Source organism: Eptesicus fuscus, chromosome 10, assembly GCF_027574615.1.
Source record: "Eptesicus fuscus isolate TK198812 chromosome 10, DD_ASM_mEF_20220401, whole genome shotgun sequence".
NCBI lineage: Eukaryota > Metazoa > Chordata > Mammalia > Chiroptera > Vespertilionidae > Eptesicus > Eptesicus fuscus.
Window position 1 is genome coordinate 66,642,843 of NC_072482.1, and position 23,529 is coordinate 66,666,371.

The 23,529-nt window shown below is 37.9% G+C and overlaps 1 long non-coding RNA gene across 4 annotated transcripts in view; it reads left to right on the top strand.

The window, feature by feature from the left end:
• The window catches only part of LOC114230431 (uncharacterized), a 160,097-nt gene that overhangs the window by 92,938 nt on the left and 43,630 nt on the right, over positions 1-23,529 (top strand). For all 4 annotated transcript variants that reach the window (XR_008557282.1, XR_008557283.1, XR_003616316.2 and 1 more), the window contains 3 exons: positions 2,022-2,135; positions 16,538-16,735; positions 18,686-18,803. This is a non-coding gene — a long non-coding RNA (uncharacterized LOC114230431). The remainder of the gene's footprint in view (positions 1-2,021; positions 2,136-16,537; positions 16,736-18,685; positions 18,804-23,529) is intronic.

Genomic DNA, 23,529 nt, shown 5'->3' on the forward strand with positions numbered 1-23,529 from the left:
ATACTCAGAGAGGGCCTTCACAGTTATTCTTTGTCGCACTTTTGAAAAAAGATTAGTCTTCCAAAGTTGTAAATAGGTATTCTAAGAAAGAGAATCCTGTGGTCAAACATGTTTGGCAAAGCTACATTCTACATCTCTTTATATTTTTTACTATTGAAAATATTAAAACCCATCTCATACAAATTTAAGCAGAAGAAGGGGAAAAAAAGGAGTAGTGGATAATTGTTTGACTCATATAACTGGGTAATGTAGACTGGGGAGCTGACCTCAGGGACTCTACTGAGAACCCAAGCTATGTCATCAGGTCTTCTTTGTGTCTCTTTACTGGTACTTCCACCTCAAATCTTGTAGTTATGGTTGTATCTATGAATTGTGTAGTTTTATTGTGTGGAAGGCTTTCTACCTTACACTGGAGTGATGGTAATGACGGGGCATAGATAGAAGAACATTCATAGATTTTCAGGCTAACACCACCCCAGTTTCATGACCTCCTAGGTAAAATACAGAGCCATTCACCACAGCCAGAATTAATGGGGTATTGTAATTTGCCAAGATATGATCCCAAGACTACCTCTTGTGATTGTGGGAATCAACTTATTATGATTGACAACTCTACCAGGATTGAGTAGAAAGTATAAGAGCAAGTTTTTAGGAGGAAAGAGTGTTTTGTTGACAGCAGTGGGAGAAGTGATGCTGTATACATAAAAAGAGCAGTTGTCCCTAAATACCTTTGCACATTGGAATCACCTGGGGAGGTTTAAAAGCTACTGATGTCTTTCACCCCCAGTGAGTCTGGTTTCATTTATGTGGGGTATAGCCTGGGCATTGGGGTTTAAAAAGTTCCCCAGGTTATTCTAATGTGCAGTCATGGTTGAGGACTCCTTGCCCAATTGCTTTTCCAGGCCATCATTTAATACATTACCAAAGATTAATCCTTTGAAATCTCAGTACTCTGTTCTAAACAAAGCCCTGCTTTTACATGAATGTATGTAAGACTCACTAAAATTGATTTCAACCTCCCTTTCCAGTCTTATCTTTCATCTGCACCCTATGCTCCAGCAACATCTGTAAAAGACCCTTGTTTCTCATAAGTGATTATCCCATTTCTTCAACTGTGAGCACAGCTGTCCAATGAAACTTACGCAATGATGAAAATGTTCTTCTACTCTATTTAATACGGTAGCCACTAGCTACATGTAGCTATTGAGCCCTTGAAATTGTGGCTAGAGTGAGTGAAATTTTTATTTTATTTCAGCGTACTTAATTTAAATTTAAGTTGCCACATGTGGCTAGTGGCTGCTCAGAAGATAGAATGTTTTATTCAGTATCTCAGCAACATTCTGTCCAAATTTACAAGGTCCATTTTGTGTAACCATCCTGTTCTAAACTTTTTCCTGATGTGTCTTCTTCCCATTAATTACTGAACACTCTATTGGACACTTTAAGTAGCACTTAACCTACCCAACCCCACATTGTTCTTTCTGTCACCCTTGCTCCCATTCCAGATGTTAGAAATTTCTTGAGAGAGGGAAAGCAGGCTTGTGCTTAATAAAAACTCAGTGAGCACTTGTTAAATAAATGAGACAAAATTGCACCAGCCATAAATGGCTGTATGCACTTAGTGCTGCCGAGGCACAAAGGCATATACATATTAGTCGGCAGCAGATACATACGCATGGAGGTTCATGTGTTCAATGGTGTCACCAGTTAGATGGGAAAGCTCATGTCCTGGCTGTGTGAGAAAAACTGGGTTAGTAGAATAGGTGGGAGAGGACAACTAATCCATAAAGTGACCTCAGTGTGTTAGCCTATTTTATTTGCTTGGAGGCAAAAATAATGAAGACTAGAAGCACTAACGATCTTTATTAAAGTCAATGAGGAAGTGTGGCCACTCAGAGTGCCTCCAAACTAACAGTGCCTGAGGAATTCCTGCATCAGTCCTACAAAATAGTTATACATTCGTCCTGACCCACACTTTTTTCCAGAATTAGTTTGTAAGATGATGAACTCTCACTTCCTAGATTCTCTGCAAATACTACCACTGCTGAGGCAATGTTACTGTGAGAGAATAGAAAATTATTATTCCAAAGGGATTTGAAGACTGACTGAATCAGGTCTGGAACATTATTGAAATGGTAAGATAAACTCAAGTTCTTTCTGATAAAAGAAAAATTCTTTTTAAAAAATATGGTCCCTTCTGAATTATAGCCAAATGTCACCGAATCATTTTCAATGAAATTTTATCTATTAACAGCGAGGAAATGGGATGAGGCTCTGAGCTCCTCCCGGGAGCCTTGCAGCTGAGCTTTCTCTCCCTTGAGATCATGGGTGATGGAAACTGCTGAAGCTGGAGGTCATTAACATTTTGAGAACACCGAAAACTGACACTGTGTAATGTTATGACATTTTATCCCAAGACATTTAATCTCTTTTAGTCGGTGTTTATGTTGGTGATTCTTCATAGTTCTTAGCTTTCACATAAAAATGGAACTCTCTGGCATGTCATTAACAAAAGACTAATTTACTTATTTCCCATTGCAATTGTATTAGATCTTTTTCTCACTTCCTTCCTCCTTCCTCTCTGTTTCTCCTTCTTTTTCTCTCATCATTGTTTCTGGCTTTTGCTTTCATTTGTGCTATCTTTTACAGTGCTTCAATTTTTTTCTCCTTCTGATAGTCTTCCTGGCAAGTAGGTGATCTTGGGTTCTCGGGTCACCTTCTTAGTGAACTTTAAGTATAGACTGGATGAAAAACAGCTTCATCTCTCAGAAATATTCTTATGGTCCCCCGTTGTCCTTGGTGAAAAACAATGCATTCTCCTCTGAATGCTGCTCCATGTATGACTTACCGGAACATAGTTCTTTTCTCCCCTTCTTTCCCTCTTTCCTTTGCTTTGGATATTGTTGTAGGCTTTATCAACAGAAGTTTGCTGCCACCAATCTAATGTCAGCAAAGTTTTCAAATCTGGGGTGTGGAAAGAGGAGAAACTTCATTCCAGTCGAGTTTAGAGAAAATTTAAAATCCCATTTTTGATAATTTGATGATGGTTGTCTAATATTTCTTTTCTTTCAAAGTATGTGTGAGCTTTGGAAAACATTGGTAACAACTAGAAAATAATCCAAAGAGTAAACTCCAATTTCAAAATACTATGCAGCTATGAACAGAAGGATCACTTACTTTTTGAGATAGCATAAAGGGACATGCAGAGTATTATGCTAAGTGAAATAAACCAGTCAGAGAAAGATAAGTATCACACGATCTCACTCACATGTGGAATCTAATGAACAAATTAAACTGATGAACAAAACAGATCCAGAGACATGGAATGGAATAGACTGATGAATCTCAGAGGGGAAGCGGGGGTGGGTAGGGGTTGGTGGGGAGAGATTAGCCCATGGACACAAACCATAGCGTGGTGAAGGCCTGGGAGGGGTGTGTGCAGGGTGGAGGGGGTCAATGGGGGAAAAAGGGGCACATCTGTAATACTTTGAACAATAAAAATAAATTTTAAAAAATCATTATATGTATTTTTTACAGATGATCTAAATTATAAGTAAATAAATAAAATGTAAATGTCTTTTTTTTACCACAGCATAGTATTCCATGGTGTAGATGTACCACAGTTTTTTTAATCCACTCATCTGCTGATGGGAACTTAGGCTATAAAAAGAAGGAGTTCTTACCATTTGCAACAGCATGGATGGAACTGGAGAGCATTATGCTAGTGAAATAAGCCAGTCAGAGAAAGATAAATATCACATGATCTCACTCATTTATGGAACATAATGAACAACATAAACTGATGAACAAAAACAGATCCAGAGACAGAGAAGCATCAATCAGACAATCAAACCTCAGAAGGAAGGTAGGGGAGAGTGGGGGTAAGTGGGAGAGATCAACCAAAAGACTTGTATGCATGCATATAAGCCTAACCAATGGACACAGACAACAGGGGGGTGAGGGCATGAGTGGTGGGGTGGGGGTGGGGGGCAATAAGGACACATATGTAACACTTTAATCAATAAAGAAATTTAAAAAATAATAAAATGTAAATGTCTGGGGGATGACAGTGAGAAGGACTGCATAAAAGATCAGTGATTTCATTCTACTAAAATGTTAATTCTTAATATTTAAAATCCCAAGCAGTACTACTCTGAGAATAGTTGGAGAGGCAGCTCGACAGGGAAATAGGACAGAGACTGAAGTGATAATGCCTGGGACAGACAGCACACAGGGCAACAATGAGGGGTGTACAGAGAGAGTCTGACAGGGAAGAATACATTCTTTTAGACGGATTCATGAAGGAGTGATTAGTATGAGAGAAATGTAGGGGTGTCATTTATCTTGATTGTCCCAAAGCTCTTGACAATATATTTTCCTGAAGATTCTTTCACAAAAAGTGAATTCAAATTGCCTTGAAAATTGGCAGATGAGTCCAAAATAAAGAAAAATGATAAATAGCAAATGCATTCAGTTTCAGGAAAATGGCTGAAAATGACAAAGAAATTGATATCATTTTTTTGTCTTTCTACAGTTTCAGAAGTTACCTGAAAAGTAGTTTTAAAAAACTGTATGGTGAGTTTACCTTATTGTGTTAGGTGCCCTGAGTACAGTGGCTATATATTCTGAGCCAAAATAAGGAAGGGTTTATGTTGCTTCTGGGTGCCAGGTGTGGTGATATGCTGTTTGGGGGGCAACTTGTTAGAATGTCTAGCGTGTTCTGTATTGTATATAGGACTCTCAGGACAAACTTTTAAATCAAGATAATTCTAGAAAATTCTGGATATATGTTATCAAGAAGTGTGAAATTTGTGATTCCTGATAACAAGGAGCTTAGACTCTCGGATAAGAGAGCTGAGGCATACTCACACACACCTTATACATGACATATCTGAAACCTGGAGACAACAGCATATCCACATCACTTCTAGTTTCTTTGATTCCCTTTTTCTCCCCACTCTAACCCTTTCTAATCCTTTTCCTCTTCTCTTAACCTGGGATTTTAAAGTGTAAATTGGATCATGTCCTTAACCTTAAAACCCTTCAAGGACTGTCCATCACCCATTGTAAATAATACAGAGATCTTGTTAATCACTATTTTCTACCTGCCCCATCACTTACAGGTCTGGAATATTGTAGAAACTCAGTGTATGCTGGAAAAAAAAGAGAAAGGAATGAATGAATGATGAATAAATATATATGTAGTATAAAAATATTGCTGAATATTTAACTTGAGTTTTCTTCAGAGCTGCCTCTTTCTAACAGTTATAGTGATGTAGTGACAATTCCTATCAATAAAAATGATTGATGAGGCTGACATGCAACATGGACTTTATAACATTATGATGTATTTTTAATGCCTGTGTCTGATTGGCTCACCAAACCAAGGATGCATTTCATTTTGAACACATTATATCCATCAGCACACTCAAAAAGGTTATGCAAATTGTGACCTGCACAACAGCAGAGTATACGTGAGGTCCTGAGAACTTTCTCATATGTAAGAAATCTGTGAGTTTTCAGCACCTTGAAAGTAACTACTTAACTTTATTGTTTTTCTATTCCCCATAGTAGCTATCATTATGCCTAAGACTGAGTTGGGAATAAAGCCATATTTATTTGTTTAATAGAATTTTTAAATAGTTCTATGTTCTTATATATTGTCATTTTGAAACAATTCCAGTTTGCAAACTAATATTTTAATAATGTATAATTGTTCAGTTTATTTTTAAAAAGTCAAAATAGAGAATCATAAAAATGATTTGGTTATACCTTAAAAATTCAACTTTTAAGACATGAAGCATACATTTATTCAATTCATTTATCATTCTTTTTGAGATAGGGCTGAGGCCTATTCCTTAGCCATTCAGACCCTATTCTTGGGTTCACTGATAAAAGTTTTAATTTATCTTTCTTACATTAACCATAGCTTAAGGTCTGATCCTAAATTTCCATATTCTTGAAAATAGAGGGAGAAGTTAGATACTTCTGACACAATATCAGTTCAGAACCCTTTTAGGTTTTCTACCTTCCTTCCCCTTAACCTATACAATTGTCCACAGTCATTTGAAAGTGAATTTTTAAAGTGAGTTGCCCATGTTTGAATCTTTCCAAACCATTCAACTTCACATTGATGAGAACAACAATTCTATTTTCCCACTTACATTTAATTAGTTTATGCAATAGTAAGTTAAATTATATTTTTATAATTAACAGTTTAACCAACACCAATAGATTGGAAATAGATAATCTACTATTAGAAAGCATATCACTCAAATATTTATTTATTTATTTATTTATTTTTAAAATATATTTTATTGATTTTTTACAGAGAGGAAGGGAAAGGGATAGAGAGCTAGAAACATCAATGAGAGAGAAACATTGACCAGCTGCCTCCTGCACACCCCCACTGGGGATGTGCCCGCAACCAAGGCACATGCCCTTGACCGGAATCGAACCTGGGATCCTTCAGTCCGCAGGCCGACGCTCTATCCACTGAGCTAAACCGGTTTCGGCATATCACTCAAATATTTAAACAGAATGTCAACATTCCAGAGAATCTGTTAACCTGATGACAGTTTGGAGAACTTCTATTGTTTTGTAACAGTAATTAGAATGTTTTTTCATAATTAACAAACTGTCTAAATAATGAATATAGTCTGAAAGAATAAGCACAGCATATCCTAAAGTACCTCAATATTTAGGCTACAAATAACTTGACATTCTGGACCACATACTGATCTTAGTTTTATTAGGAAATGACTGTGGCTTTAAGATGAAGGAAAGCAGCCATTATCTTTGTGGAATCAAGATCCTTTGTACACTATTCACTTAAGAAAGTGTTGGTTTTAAGAAGTGGTGACTGAAGATGGTTTTCTAGAGCAAATGGATGAGTGTGAAGTTCAAATATACTTGTGAAATTCACAATCATTTACACCTTGATGCTAATGGTGTTAATGAAAATAACTTTTGCATATAACACATTTAAAAGGGTTTTCAGGAACATTATCTCATTTGAGCCTCACACCAGGTGAGCTCAGCACTGTAGCCATAGTCATTACCCTAGTTTCTGAGATGAGGGAGCTGAGGCTCAAGGAGATCGCGTGATTTGCCTAAGGTATACAATATTAATACACAACTGTAACTCAAATCACATCAGTTCAATACTTTTTCCTTCTAAAGCTTATTGTATAATAAATTGTCTTGAGCAGAATAAATTGTCTTTCTTCAATGTGAAAAAGAAGCAATAAATTATATTTTTTTTTTTTCTTAACTCAATTCCTACATGTGTACTACCCTAAAAATGCATTTCTCTGTATTGGTTTCTCTTCCCTACTAGACTGAGATATAGAAGAATGATCATCTCCCATTTGAATGCCAGTTCTCCTTATCTAGCATGTATCTGGAGGCATATTAATTTGGATAAAACATTTTAAATACTCTTCTTGTATAGTTTTTAGATTCTATTTTACTTGAATAGCACAGGTTTATCTACATTTGTTGCCCTCAAATAGTAGGATTTGATTCTTGGTTTTGCTGCTTATTTCCCAGGAGATTATTCAGATCCTTCTCTTAAAATGTAAGTTGGGCAATTTAGCTTTATCTTACATCAGGTATTCCACACTTCAGGGATTTAGAAGCCTGAGAATGGTAGAAAGAAAGTTGAGTTCCTTGTCAGTCATTTGCTGGGTAATTTGATAAATTCTGTGAAGCTTTTATCAAGGTTTGAGTAGGGGTATCAGGGTCCATTTGGAAAGGTAAAGATTATCCTTTTGTGCCAAGGGGCAAAGATATCAGTTGTGGATTCACCTTCTTCCTGATGAACTAAACACATTAATGAGAGGATGCTTAAGATGAGTGGTCCATGGTCTATGGACTTTCTGTTTGGGAAGGTGTTTTCTCCACCATAGATACCTGCACTTGTACTATGGTTGGGAGCTGTGGAAATGTCAGAAATTTAATTAGTCACTCTCTCACAGCCCATCCTCATCTCCAGACGTTGCCCCTTTAACACATGTTTTGATAAAGACATAATCTATCACAATGCTATTTTCAGATAAGGAAGCTAAGGCATAAGGAGATCAAGTAAGTATGTCAATCAGCTTTAAGTTTAGAGATGGGATGTTAACTCAAGTAACTCAAATCTACAGCCTATCAGTGATGGCGAACCTATGACACGCGTGTCAGCACTGACACGCGTAGCCATTTCTGATGACACGCGGTCGCTGAGGCGGCCGCATGCCGAGGATGAAATATTTACTGCTCCTGAGATCTGATGTAGGAGGCTAATAGAGGATGAAACATTTGCGAAATAATGTTTTTTTCCTCAAAGTGACACATTACCCGAGTTATGCTTAGTTTTTTGGCGAAGTTTGACACACCAAGCTCAAAAGGGTGCCCATCACTGGCCTAGACTCTACCACTTTTCTATACTTTCTTTCTAATAATATTTGTTGAATGCTGATAATCCAGTGTCCTGACATCATAATACAATTTCAGGGAAAGCATGGGATTTTTAGATCTATGAGTAATACATAAGCCTCATTTAGTCAAAGTGCTTACTATCCCTTGCTTTTATCTGTCCTTCAATTTGTAAGCTTGCTGATTTCTCTCCCTGCCCATTCTCTGGTGGAAGTGGACATGGACACAATAATAGCCATAAGGCACTCAGCCAGGGAGAGCAGAAGGAGAGCAGAGATATGAACTACCCACAAATGGAACAATCAACCTCTGGATAATTGAAGATTGATTAAATAGTATCATGATTTCTTTGTTCATTTTCTCAGAGATGTACCCAAGACTTTCTAGGAACAATCTAAGGTAGGGTAATTATTTTGTAGCTTTTGTTATAAGCCCACTCTTTTGGGTGCCTGCTAAAGATATGATTAATTGATCAAACATCCTTTTTTATCTAATTGAAGTTGATATTTTTCTATGGTACAAGAAGTATCATGATTCAATTGGATCAGGGAAGCAAACAGAGCATTTTTCTATAACTGCTTAGTCAAAGGTCAGTTGTTATGATTTTGTTGTTCATCCCCATGTAGTAAAGTATTTTTTCTGCTCTTTTCTTTAAACTTGACACCAATATGAGACAGTTCAAGTTCCATCTGCTATTTGCAGTGATTGATTTTAAAGCAAGGGAAATATTTTTTACTGCATGAACTTACTAAAGCTTGTGGGGCACCACAAATTAATATCAAATTTTGCTTTAGAGAGACTTGGAAAAATTTTTTAAACTTACCCATATAATTATGCAAAAAGCCTAATACCGACAGACAACCAGGGATGGCAGGTACAGAGTATCCAACCCCTCAATCTGATACAGCTTGTTGATGAGGTTCTCTTGACCATGCTGTGCTCACACCCAGCATTCAACTTTTAAATTATTTTCAAAATTTCATAGGTTAATAGCACACTTCACAAGGCTAAAATAAAATACTCCAATAATGCAAGTAAGCAAGAAAACACACACACACACACACACACACACACACACACTTATTTTAGACCCTTGAAATAGAGCAACAAACCACCCAGATAGCCCTTACATTTCTTGACTTTTCCTGTCACATGAGCCAGAACTCTCAACCATCTTGGATTTTGCCATGTTATTTAGCTCCTTCCTTTATTACACAAATTAAAAAAAAAATCTTAAAAAATAATTGTAATTATACTTGTTGCAAATACTGAATAGAAGTAGAATATTGGGTGTCTTGCTCTGCATTGAATTTGGCTTCCTGATTTTGTTTGAATTACAATCTGATTTTCTTTATTCCATTTAGTTTACTTTTAGCTTCCCAGTCCTCCTCCTCCACTATGGAGATGCTATACTATAAAAGCAACTACTAGTTATTGAGAATCTATCATGCTTATACACATATTAGATCATTATCTTTTTTAAAATATATTTTATTGATTTTTACAGAGAGGAAGGGAGAGAGATAGAGAGTTAGAAACATCAATGAGAGAGCAACATCGATCAGCTGCCTCCTGAGGATGTGCCCACCACCAAGGTACATGCCCTTGACCGGAATCAAACCTGGGACCCTTCAGTCCACAGGCCGACGCTCTATCCACTGAGCCAAACCGGTTAGGGCAGATCATTATTTTTAATGTCCCCAGGCACCTTAACAGGAATTTATCATTTCAGAAATAAAGTTGAGATTGAACTAGAAAGCCATGGAACCTTTATGGCGGGAATGGGGAACCTTTTTTCTGCCAATGGCCATTTGGATATTTATAACATCATTCATGGACCATACAAAATTATCAACTTAAAAATTAGTCTGCTATATTTTGTCAATTAACTCACCCCTAATGCTTTGACAAGACCAGACCAAATGATGTCTCGGGCCTTATATGGCTGGCGGGCCAGATGTTCCCCACGCCTGCTCTATAGGAACCTATGACTTGATGCAGAGACCCATGTTCCATTCAGTACTCTCTCACTTAAAGTAACCATGGAAGTTTTAATTTATATAAAAAGAAGAACCTTTCTGTAAATGAAAGTTTGCAGGGTTTGGGCAGGATATCCATAAAACTACCCTAAACAATTTCATTTTAATATTTTTCATATAGGTTCACATTTAGTTTTTGTAAGCTTTTTTTTACTCAGGTGTTTGCTTTGTGTACTGTCTATTTCTGTGGAGCATGATATGAACAGAGTGAGTTAATATTCAAAATCCAATAGCTCCTAGATCAATAAATGTAGATGTCATCTCCAGATAATACAGGACCCTATTATATAAAGAGAATTAAAGCAAGTTTTCAAACTTGGAAAGAAGAAGGGGCTCTCTATTATTTTTATAAACAAGAATAAAAACTTGAATAGTTCATTAATTATAAATCCGCTCTGTCCCTTTCCCAGGAAACATGGATTCTCTTTCAAGTGGGTGACTAGTAGTGTGTAGATTAGTTGGTGCTTGTGTCTCTTCTTCCCCTTTTCCGTTTCTTTCTGTTAAGAAATTTACGGTTACAAGTATTTGGAGGTTGTCCCAACAAAGATGTGAGATCTGATGTAGGAGGCTAATAGAGAGAAAAGAAAGATAAAATCAACATTGGGAGCAAGTGAAAGGATTTTCAGAAAGGTAAAAGAACTATAAATAGCTAGTCAGAGAAGGAGATCAGTTGAGGAAGGGGGTAATTACCAGAGTCAGAGGCTGTGTGGAATAACAAGAACTGAGAAAAAGGCCATCAGTTTGGATGATTAGGAGGGAAATTATCCCTCTTTTTTTTTTTTTTAAATCCTCCCCTGAGAATGTTTTTATTGATTTGAGAGAGAGAGAGAGACAGAGAGAGAGAGAAATCATTGTGAGAGAAACATTGATCAGTTGCCTCCTGTTCACATCCCAACTAGGGATCCAACTACAACCTAGGTATATACCCTGACTGGGAATCGAACCCACAAACTTTTGGTGTACAGGATGATGCTCCAATTGACTTAGCCACGTGGTCAGGACAATAATCTATTTTAATAATATCATTTTAGTAGTCAGTGATAAGGACAAAAGCTGGATTCAAAGAGTTAAGAAGGAAAAAGTAAAAGGATCCACCCATCTGCGCTATGGTTAGATTATTCTATTATTTATTTCATTGTCTTGAAATCCTTCCCTAATGATCCATCTTAAGATCTGATCCAAAATTGATTTATGTACATATGTGGTTGCTGACACTGAGATGACTTAAAATGAGTTATGGAAATGCCTTTTCTAACTAAGGCTAATTTTTTCCCATCAAAGCTGAAAAGATTGCATTAGGACCATTTTGAGCAGAAAATTTATTATACATGACACAATCTCACTGGGTATGCTGACTCAGTAACCTTGTTTAGAAGGAGATAGATGTTAGTTCAGATACAAGTGGTGAACTGGGAGTAAAGAAAACAGCAAATTACAAATAAGATATATTACCTACCTTGTGTGTTTTTTCTTCCTCCCTACTCCAAAACATCTATAAAACACGATGAGCATAATAAGATTAGGTGTTCATAGTTCCCCTTTATGGACTGTCAAACAGATCAGACCTAGAAGCTCTGTGGTTGTAGATCGATGCTCCAGAATAAGAGCGGCTTCTTTTCCACAGGCGACAACACGGATCACACCTCCTGCAAATGCCAAGTGAACTGCTTAAAGAAAGTGGCAGTTAGACCTCCACTATGTCATCATCTAGTTAGAACTGGAATAATAACATATAGAGAAATAAAAATGAACTAAAATGAGACTTTCTGGGACCTTGGGAACATTACTTAAAGTAACCAGGGCATATTGTCTCTAAATCAGGAGATCTGAGCTCAAGTCATGATGTCACTTGTGTGATTTTAAACAAGTTATTTAGCCTCTTGATGTGTTTCCTCCTGACACAGAAAATTAGTGATGTAATGACATCTGGACCACCATCCTACAGTGTTGTAAAGAAAGCCACATGCAAGATCTCAGGTAACTACACATAAAAATTGTGAGTTTTGATACTTACATTTTGATTTTCCCAAAATTTGGATTGATATTTGGCATTACAGATATTTCCTGGATAGATCTTAGAACCCAGGAAATGTTAGTGATTGAAAATTCTTCAGAGGTCATCCTTTCATTTAATACATTGAAAACAAATCCAAAAACCCCAAACACAACTGACCCACAAATAAATAAATAAATAACAAACAAACAAATAAATAAATAAATAAAACTGAGTCAGGAGAGAAGTCATTTGTCCAAGTAGCAATTTGTACAAGTAGTGAATGGAAAACTCTAGATAAAAACCACATTTTTGAACTCCAAGATTTTTGTAGTCATACAAGCAGGACCAAAGCAGGTGCATATTAATTATAGTTATTTTAATGAGACAATAAAAATGCCATATTTTTCAAATCCTGTCAGGACTATCTTTCTGTGAAATGGACCCACCTTCTAACATTTTGTTCAGAGTGGTAGTACCTTCTTCCTATTTCTCTTCTCTGAAGACCACTATTCAACTGCAACAGGAATAGTCAGATTACCCCCTTGTCTTGCCCCTAGAATGGGTCTACTGTGGAATACCCTGGGCATTTGTTGTCTGGATTCATAGGGTATGAAATGAGCAGTTATCAATGCCCTGTTTCTTGCCTTAAATTTCTAAAGACCTAGAGAGGTGATTTGGATTCCCCGATGGACATGATGATCAGGATATGGGCTTTGGGGTCAGTTGAACTGAGCTTGAATTCTAGAGCCACAAGTTCTGGCCAAGTGACCCCAGGAAAATTATTTAAACTCTAGAGCCTCAGTTACTTAATCTGTATAAGGGGATGCATAGTCCTTGTAAGATCTTTCTAAAGTTTAAATAATATACTGTGTATAAATGCTTACTTCAGGGCCTGTACACATTAGCCACTTGGTAAATGGCAGCTATTAGGATTTCATAGATTTGTGGTTTTAGAGAGAGCTGGAGCAGAAAGTATTCTTTCTTAGGAACTACCTGGTCCATTGAGTCTCCTAAGAACCTTTGGAGTCATAAGGGCTTTGCAAAGGCATTGGGAGAGGGTAGGTAATATAGGGATAAAGGACTCTGCACCTCAACTACTTAAAACAGAATGCCTCTTTTATCTGTCATATTTTTGGCTTCCTAGTTTTAAAAAATAATATAAGGAAAGAGTTCTGCAAAAGAAAAAAATGAAAATAATTTTAGTATGACTTTATAATTTTATAAACGAGGAAACAGACAGTGAGTCAAGTGATTTGCTTCACTGCCCATTTGCCAGATGATTCCGGTGGGTATACAACTCCTCACTAACATCAGCAACACTGAGAGGGGTTTGTATCCAGTCAGTGAGTCACCCTCAGAGCCAATTTCTCCAGATATGAGGTTACAGCCCAGAGCTGGTGCAGTTTGCCTTGCCCACCAGAATATGACTGAAGTTGTTGATGGGGTCCCCACACAGAGTAGTCATCTGAAACTATGAAGACAATGTACAGACAATACAAAAAGGGAATGGCTGCCCTCATTCTGTGAAATAAAAACTCTGTACTGTTCTTGCAAGTTAATTTCAACATAATTAAAAACAAAGAACTCTGAAGAATATAAAGCAGGGCTTTGAAATTAACTTTCCATTCTTACTGGAAATTGGTAAAATCCTTAGTCATGTGCCATTAAGGGAGTTGTCTCTGTTATGGTCCAGTCTAGATGTTCATGTTCTGCTGATATAGTTCATATCCCACTCCAGACAGGGATGAGGTTTTCACTTTCTTCAATCAAGCTTTTAGGCATAATTACAGTGAAATCTTAGTCTCTGCATCTGCAATTGCTCAAAGATTATACTGTAAATCAACTGATTTCTAAGAAAGCTTCAATTCTGAAAAATGCCTGTTGTCTGTTAGGAAATAATCACGATGAAGATGACATTAATGGGCGCTGTTTATTGAGCACTGCAGTACTTCAGCCAGGTTACAGATTGACAGGAAGAGACCCATGCCCAACACACGTACTGCAAGGTTAGATTAAGCTCCTTATTTAATTAGCCAAGGATGCAAACCTAATCGGAAGGGAGGTGGCCACACAGGATAGGAAGAGCGGCAGCACATCTCAGCATAGCTTCCTTGGCTCCCCCCAAATCTAACAGGAACCCAGAGTGGCAGGAGGCACTGTCCACACAAAGAGGACACATGGCCATTCGTGCCTGGCCCGTGCCCTTTAATAGTCAGGATTTACATCATTTTCTAGAAAGACTTATATAACAACCTGTCTGCCTCTTGAACCCAAATCAGTGTCTGCAAGATTTCATTCCCCACCAGGGAGCAAGCAGTGTCAGGGGCTGGATGGCCTGCAATACAATCTCTGTTTGACTTTTTAGGGTTCTGGGAAAGCCCATTTTCCAGTGACTACTCACCACTCTGTGATGTACTTCCATGCAGCATCTCATTGACTTCCCACAAAGAGCTATTATAAGTTCACAGTCATTGTCTAAACCCCTTAGGCTCATATTCGTTTTTGAATTCAGAACTTTCAGATTTCAGAGAGGCTATAGAATGCTTTTGCCATATCTTTAATTTGTACCACCCCCAGTGAGATCTGGGGAGGCACCCCATAAGTAATCACGTTATACATGGGATAAAGAAAGACTGTGAATTGTCTTATCTACTTCAGTCAGATTTGCTGCAAATTAGTTTTTGCCAAAAGTATGAAAAATCATTTGTTTCTCAGAACATTTTGGATGTTGCAATGCAGATTAGGGTTTGTTGACCTATATTATTATCTTCATCTTGCAATAAGGAAATTGAGGCTTAGAGAGTTTAAGAAACTTGTCCAAGGTCACAGCTAGTAAGTGTTAAGGTGATATTCAAACTTAAGTCTGTCTAAATTCCTGGCTTCCATCCTCAATAACAGCTCTCTTTCAATGTGAGACAACTTTTTATTTTCTGACTCTTTTGAACAGGGCCTGGAGTAAGGGGAGGAGACTGAGGAACTCACCTGGGTTCAAAATGTAAGGGGATGCTAAAAAAAACCTCAGTAACCAAGATAAGTAATTTAAAAATGCAATATATTACAATTAAAAGTAATGCAAACAACCTCTGGTGAACAAAATATTAAAAAACTTAAGTGAAGATAGAATCAGTGTTACCTCAATATGGCTTGGTTGGCTCTATTTTCTAATTGCTGTCTGCGTACTGCTCTGTTCCTGTCTGTTCTCATTGAATTAAGAGGGAGTATGATGTTCCACTCCTTTTGGGTGACTGCAGAATGGGGCCCAGGAGAAGCAGTTCTCTGGTATATGAAGTTTATGGACATCACTATGCTTCCTGACTACCAGGATTAAAGAGCCCTTCTGGCTACGGAAACTGTTTCATCCCAGCCTCAATAATATAAAGTAGAGGGACATCATTTTTTTATAGATATTTCAACAGCATTAAAGTATTGGAATGGAAAAGGTCTAAGTTGGTGTATTTTCAAGATTCAAATTGATTCATTGGAAATATGGTGTTAGAGGAGAGTTCTATGGATGTTCTGGACCAATTAAAAAAAAAAAAAGGAACAAGTGGGTCCTAGAGCAAATAAACCCCAAAATATTGCTGGAGGCAAAAATGACAAAACTTAAACTATCCTATTTGGGCATATCATGAAAAGGCAGGGGTCTTTAGAAAAGATAATAATTCTGAAAAAGTAGAAGGCAGTAGGAAAAGAGGAAGACCAAATATGAGATGGATTGACTACATAAAAGAAGCTATAGGCAGGAGTCCACAGGAGCTGAGCAGGGCTGTCTAGGATAGGACATTGTGGACATCACTCATCATGGAGTCACCAGGAGTCAGAGCTGACTCAACAGCAGGTGACACATACACTTTCTTTTTTTTCTTCTTTATTGATTAAGGTATTACATATGTGTCCTTATCGCCCCATTGCACCCCCCCCCCACTCCTGCCCTCACCCCCCTGTTGTCTGTGTCTGTTGGTTAGGCTTATATGCATGCATACAAGTCCTTTGGTTGATCTCTCCCCCTTATCCCCATCCTCCCCTACCTTCCCTCTGAGGTTTGACGGTCTGATCGATGCTTCTCTGTCTTGTTCACAAGACGCAGGAAGAAGCAGAATCCACCCCAGGGAAGAAAGTTTAATGAAGGGATGACTTCCTGAATTAGGGAACAAAAAATGTATTAGACAACAAGAAAGAAGCAACAGAAGAAGCCAGTATTGCTCCTTGGTCTAAAAGGAAAGTGAGAAAATGGTTTTTCTGAAATCAGAGAACTTGAACAGTGAGGAGGGGCTACCAGGTAGGACCTGTAGTTTTGTGGAAGAATGCCATCCCTAAGCTAGAGAGGGGAAAATTTCCCAACCTTTCACTCCTGTTATCTTCTTCAGTCTCTTGAGAGGAGTACCTCCCATTGGCTACACTGAGAGGGAATAGAGTGAAAGGAGCTTGGCTGATGTAGTGGGTAAGGATCAGGTTCCTGGGGCTCAAGCAAAGGTATCAAAGTGTCAAACAACGACTCACTTTTCAAGCTCCATTTTGGTAGAGTTAACTAAAATACTTGAAGTCAATATAAGTCATCACATAGAAAACCCTTAACTAAAAAAAGAAATAAATTATATCAGACAAAGAACATACATATTTTAAAAAGTAGTTTTCAGGCTGCCTACCTCATTGGTAATATTAGTTTTATACTGATACTACTATTTCCTCCTTTGCATGGATGCTTAAATATTCTGTTTCTTTTTCTGCCTTAGCTTTCTCCTTTCCACTTTATTTTTTTATTTTCTTTTTAAAAAAATATATTTTCTTGATTTTTCACAGAGAGGAAGGGAGAGGGATAGAGAGCTAGAAACATCGATGAGAGAGAGACATCGACCAGCTGCCTCCTGCACACCCCCCACCAGGGGATGTGCCTGCAACCAATGTACATGCCCTTGACCAGAATTGAACCTGGGACCTTCCAGTCCGCAGACCAACACTCTATCCACTGAGCCAAACCGGTTTCGGCTCTCCTTTCCACTTTAAAAGAAAGAGAATCTGGGGCAGGGATCAACTGGAAAAAAACAACATACACACACAATGAGTTTTGTTCATTGATTATCACAAGCTCAGACACCTGTCAAAGTACTTCTGTCTTCATAGTTACCCAGCTAAAGGAGCTATATAAGGAAAATAGGAGGGATGCAGACAGTCACCATTAATGTTATCACTATCACTTAAAATTAAAATAAATACTCTTATACAAAATTGATATTGATTACACAGTATTCTTCCCACTGTACAGGAGAGATAACGATTTCATTCTCCTTTTTTTTTTTTTTATCATAAGAACATTTAAATTGCATGCTAAAGAGAAATACTTATGCTAATGTGAGTCCTTGGCAGTGTGACTTAGATTTCTTTATTCTCCCATCCAAAATAATAAGAGAAAGATTAGAAAAAAAGGAATTAAAGATTTTAAACACAAGATTATCCCTCTGAATCAACATTCAAAGACAACAGAAGGACTCTGGGGATGTAAATAAAGTAGCTATTTGTGTGCATAATTTTAAGAGCATAGTTAAGGAGTGATGGTCATTTATTTGGTGTGACTCATGGCCGCTGATGTGGACACATTCTTTAAATACATGAGAAATCTAACATGGGACAACTATAGATTCATTTTCTATGCACATAACCTCTCTGGGATATTATTTACTCTAGGATGTCAATGCATAAGGAAGATGAGGAGAATGAGAGCACATCTACCTGCCCCTGAGGACCACCAGGGAGAGAGATTCTACTATGGCAGCAGAACCCTTAGTTCTAGTCTCTTTTCATACTTTTAAGTTTTCATATCGTAATTTAAGACCACATTCCTTGGTTAGTGTCTTCTATCTCCATGTTCCTTCAGCTACTATTCGGCTCAGTTCCCATGAGTCATCTGGATCTGGACAATGGCCCATTTCTCAAATTCCCTTTTGATAGAGTTGGATAAATCACTTGAAGTCAATATAATTCATCATGTAGAAAGTGATATTAAATTTCTTTCTATAAATATATCAGATAAAGAACATACACATTTAAAAAAGTAGTTTTCAGACTGCCTACCTATTGGTAGGGTTTAGTTTCACACTGATACCACAACTTATTCCTTTGCATGGATATTTAAGCATATTTTAAACATTCAGTTTCTTTTTCTGCCTCAGGTTTTCCATTTCCACTTTAATGGAATTAAACATTTGCCATTTAATTTTTTTTTTTCTTTCAGAGACTCACCAAGGAAGAGATGCTAAGGCGAATTTTCAAGATAAATTGGTTTTGGGGGATACTTATTCATTCAGTTATGCATGGCCACTGTTTATTCTTTATTCTATAAATAACATTGGGTATGTGCTGAGAATTTAAAGATAAATAGGGCTTAGTTGCTTGTTTTCAGAAATGTCAAGTCTAATGAGAGAAATAGACATGTAAGATGATTTCTTCTAATGGGTTAAGGATAATAATGGAAGTATAAACACGTTTTCCTAGATGTAGACATTGTGAGCCAACATTCATAACAACTGATAAGACAAAGTCAAATACTTGTTGTTTCTTCCTTAGGTTTGCCAAAACATTTATTTCTAAGACTACATTTTTTTAACCTTTTTTAGTTGTGTAGTACAGTGGTGTAGAATGAATATTTATGTTATGGACATTCATGCTAACAACAAAATGATGTGTCATTTCTGTGACATAGAGACAAACACTTGTAATTGTCATGTACACCTGAAAGATGAAACTTTATGAATATGGCTGCTTTGGAATTTAACTCAGAGGTGATGTAGTTAAATGCTTAGGCTAGGAAGTCTGAGAGACCTGGGTCTAAATTTTGGTTCTGCTATTTACTAACTATATGTGACTGGGCAGGTTATATAAACCTTCTGAGGATAGGTCTTTTAAGTTTTGAAATAAGGATAAAATACCCATAAAACAGCATAATGCCCATCACATAAGCATCTGGTAAGTGGTTATTATTATTTATTGACTCCTAAATATTATTGGCACCAATTCCTTCTAAAATTTTCTGTTAAGGGACCACAAGGATCCCTTAAATAGAGTTTAAATAGAGCTCAATTAAATAGAGTTCAATTAAATAGAGTTTGTAAAATTAAAACCTCAGTGTATACAAGTGTACAATTATAGATGCATGGATTTTTTTAATAGTGAGACTGACCCTATTTTGAAGATAAAAATTCTGAGGTTTAGATAGTTCAAGTGGCTTGTCCAAAACATTCAGTTATTTAGAAAATGCATGTCTGTTAATCCTATATAGTGCCTTACAGTTCAGAGAATAGTTGTCCTTAATCACCTCAGCCCCACTCTCCCTATAGTTTTCATGTGCATTATATAATCCCTTCTCATGAACATGTCTGATTCATGCTCCTTTGACAGCGAGACTGAGTTGTTCTATCATTGATTAAGTATGAATGAGATCCGTTATTAGTACAAACAGAGCAGCACCTCTGGGTATTATGCATTCGTCAGATCAAGCATCAAAACACGAAACTACAAAAACAAACTAATAAAAACAAAATGAATATTGTTACCTACATTAATGCTGTCATCTTCCCCAAGTGTGTCTACAAAATGAAATGGTCCAACAGCAAAAATAGAACAAGCCGGGAACACTTGGTTCCACAGTATAGAGGATTTGAAGCACAGACTTATTTTCCAATGTGTTAAATTACTCAAACATCAGTGGTGAATGATCATTAGCCCGTGAGGACTCCAGAATAATCCAGTATCCCTCTTCCCAGTGTTTCAAATAGAATCACAGCATAAAACAGCACCAGCCATATCAACAACATGAATCTGTTTTTAGGAGCCTGACTCAAAGATAGCCTCTCTGCCTCCTGCTCACATACCTGTTCTAAAAATTTCAAAGCCACTGTCCCCTTCCAGTTCCAAAATATTTGTTTTAGCTGCCTTCTCAACTGTGCTTCAGATGAAGCCAAAATCCTAAATCAAGAAGTATATTGCATGCCCCTGGGTCAGGGTGAGGCTGGAGCCCGGGTCCGGGTGAGGCCGCGCGCACCTGGGCCCAGGTGATGCTGGGTCCCAGGTGCAGGTGAGGCCGCGCGCCCCTGAGTCCGGGTGAAGCCGTGCCCCTGGGTCCGGGCGAGACCAAACCAGAGGGAGTCAGACCTGCATTACCACCATTTGTCCACCATCCAGAGCTGAAAAGTCAGTGCCGACACGTACACATAAGGAACTGGTGGACATTGAAATTGGGTCTCAAAAAAGACCCAATTTCAATGTCCACCAGTTCCTTATGTGTACAATAGTTCAAAAGAACTATTGGTCCAGAAAGAAACTCACTACAGACTGATTCATTTGCCTGTCAGCATAACTATTATTGCTCGTCTCACATTCGGTTCTTATAAGTATATTTCTAGTAACACATGATCTCATCTAGGGGAAATGATGAACAACATAGACTGATGGACAAGAACAGACCCAGAAACAAGGAGGCATCGATCGTACTGTCGGGCCTCAGAGGGAGGGTAGGGGAGGGTGGGGGTAGGGGGGTGAGTTCAACCAAAGGACTTGTGTGCATGCATATGAGCCTAACCAATGGTTAAGGACAACAGGGGGGTGGGGGCAGCCGTGAGGAGGGGTGGGGGATGGGAATGGGGGGATGAGGACAAATATGTGACACCTTAATCAATAAAGAAATTTAAAAAAAAAAATAAAAATAAAAAATAAAAAAAGAAGTATATTGCAATGCAATATTTGTTGACACTAAATAATGGTCTGTAGAGCAGTAAAATTAGTATCTGTACCTGTTAAACTCATTTTATCTCCTTCTCAAGTTAGTGCCAGCCTTACAGTGTGGTTCACCCCACTTTGGTCAATGCTTACAGAAACACTTGAGAATATCTGTGTGCTGGGATCATGATGGTAGGTCAAGGTTTTCTCAGTCACCTGGAGAGTTGCTTTGGTTTGAGGACAGCAGTGGATTGACTACTGTTGGTTCAAGGTAGTTTCTTCATAAAAGAGTGGGTGGGACAGGGCTGTGGATGATCCATTTCCATTCTTTACTGTCCAACATGTCTCAGTGAGGATGGTATTCTGCTGGAGGAAATCTGGGTGAGAATAGGTAGTGTGATTCCAATTTTAGGAAAGATCAATGTACTTTTTTACTAACCCTGATAAGGCAGCTTCTCCTGTAAATTCTGTCCCCAGTACACATGTTAGAGAACTCTGATCATGACATGCCGACTGGCTGAGACATTCTGTCACTCGGCAGCTCACAATAATATTTTGCTTGAGATTCAGGATTGCAAAGTGTAGATTCTATAAAAGAGAGGCTTTGTTTAAGTACATGATCTAAAGACATTACAATGTTACCTGGTTTACTCCTTTAAATTCCAAACATTGTTTAATACTTTATTTGCTTTGCTCTGAGAAATTAGAGATAAATAAGATATGGTATCTAGCATCTAGATGGTCACAGTCTAGCAGGAAAGATATGGACAGATATTCCCTAGTGATAGTTACTATGAGGTCAGAGGGGAAAGAGAAAATGATTCCCTAGTGGAGGCTGCAGTGATGAGTGGAGAGGTACCTCAGAGTAGTAAGACAGTGATTGACATCTGAACTAATCCTTGAAGAATAAGTAGGAATTTCAGAACAAGGTGGAAAGGTGTTAGAAACAGGAAATAATGCATGTAACAGATGCTATGGATGAAGGCTGTGATGAAAAATGGCTGCTTGAGGACTTTTGAAAAGTTTAAGATTAGTCATTTTATTTCTTGGTATTCATTTATTTGACATAGTAGAAAATAAATTACTAGAGCATGTGAAAAATAAAAATAAAAACAAAGCAAAACATATGCTCCTTCAGTCTTTCAATATATCTATACTAATAAAAGCCTAGGTGGCCCTCATACCCTCACACAATGCCCTCACATCATCACAAGATGGCCACCACAAGATGGACAGCGGGTGGTGGGGGGGGAGTTGTGGGTGATCAGGCCAGCAGGGGAGGGCAATTGAGGCCATCAGGCCAGCAGGGGAGCAGTAAGGGGGCGATCAGGCTGTCAGGCAGGCGAGTGGTTAGGAGCCAGCAGTCTTGGATTGTGAGAGGGATGTCCGACTGCCAGTTTAGGCCTGATCCCGGGGATCGGGCCTAAACCGGCAGTCAGACATCCCCTGAGGGGTCCCAGATTGGAGAGAGTGCAGCCTGGGCTGAGAGACCCCCTCCCCCCATGCACAAATTTTGTGCATCAGGCCTCTAGTGTCATCATAAAAATCTTTATATCCAGGCCACCCTTGAACTATGACTGAAACACTTCTGAAACTGTTGAAATACTGCAGAAAATCTCATTGACCATTACTATTCAGTCATGATTGAAGGTAAAGCTTATACTTTTATATTCCGAATAAAAGGTTAGATATTTATGCTACTTCACAACTTCATCATCTTTCCAAATGCTATTCATTACTATTATTTCATAGACAACTTGGTGCTGGACATAATGGATATGAAATTTCAAGCTGAAACCCTTTAATGTGCTTCTCAGTTTAACATGTGAAATGCCTCAGGAGGAATTTCTAGTCAAGTAAGCCTGCAAACGTATGTGTTACAGAAATGAAAGGACCAGCTATTCACACACAATATTTTTAATATGGGGAAATCAAGTTATGTTCTGGGTCAGTGGAATACAGGAAATATAAATTCTGGGAAATTTCTCTGATAAGTATAGATATCCAGGCTTGGAAAACTTTACCAGGAAACTAGCTATAAATTCAAAGATAAAGTGCAGGTTCTGCATAAGCAAGGGTTATAATGAGAAGATCTCCCATGCAGAAACCATTAAAATGAAACCTACAAATGGCACCTCTCAACTATTCACATAACTTAGCATTAGACATCCTGATCATTAGCAGGAAAGCCTAGGAACTGCTTAGCTAACAGCATTGGGGACGTTTTGGTGTTGGTAAACACATCTATAAATAGCATGAGTGTATGTGTACTTGGTATGGTATATCATTAACTTTTAAAGATAGTTTTCAGAACATTTTTAAAAAGACTATTTGCCAAAATTATTGAAAGAACTATGCGTTCTT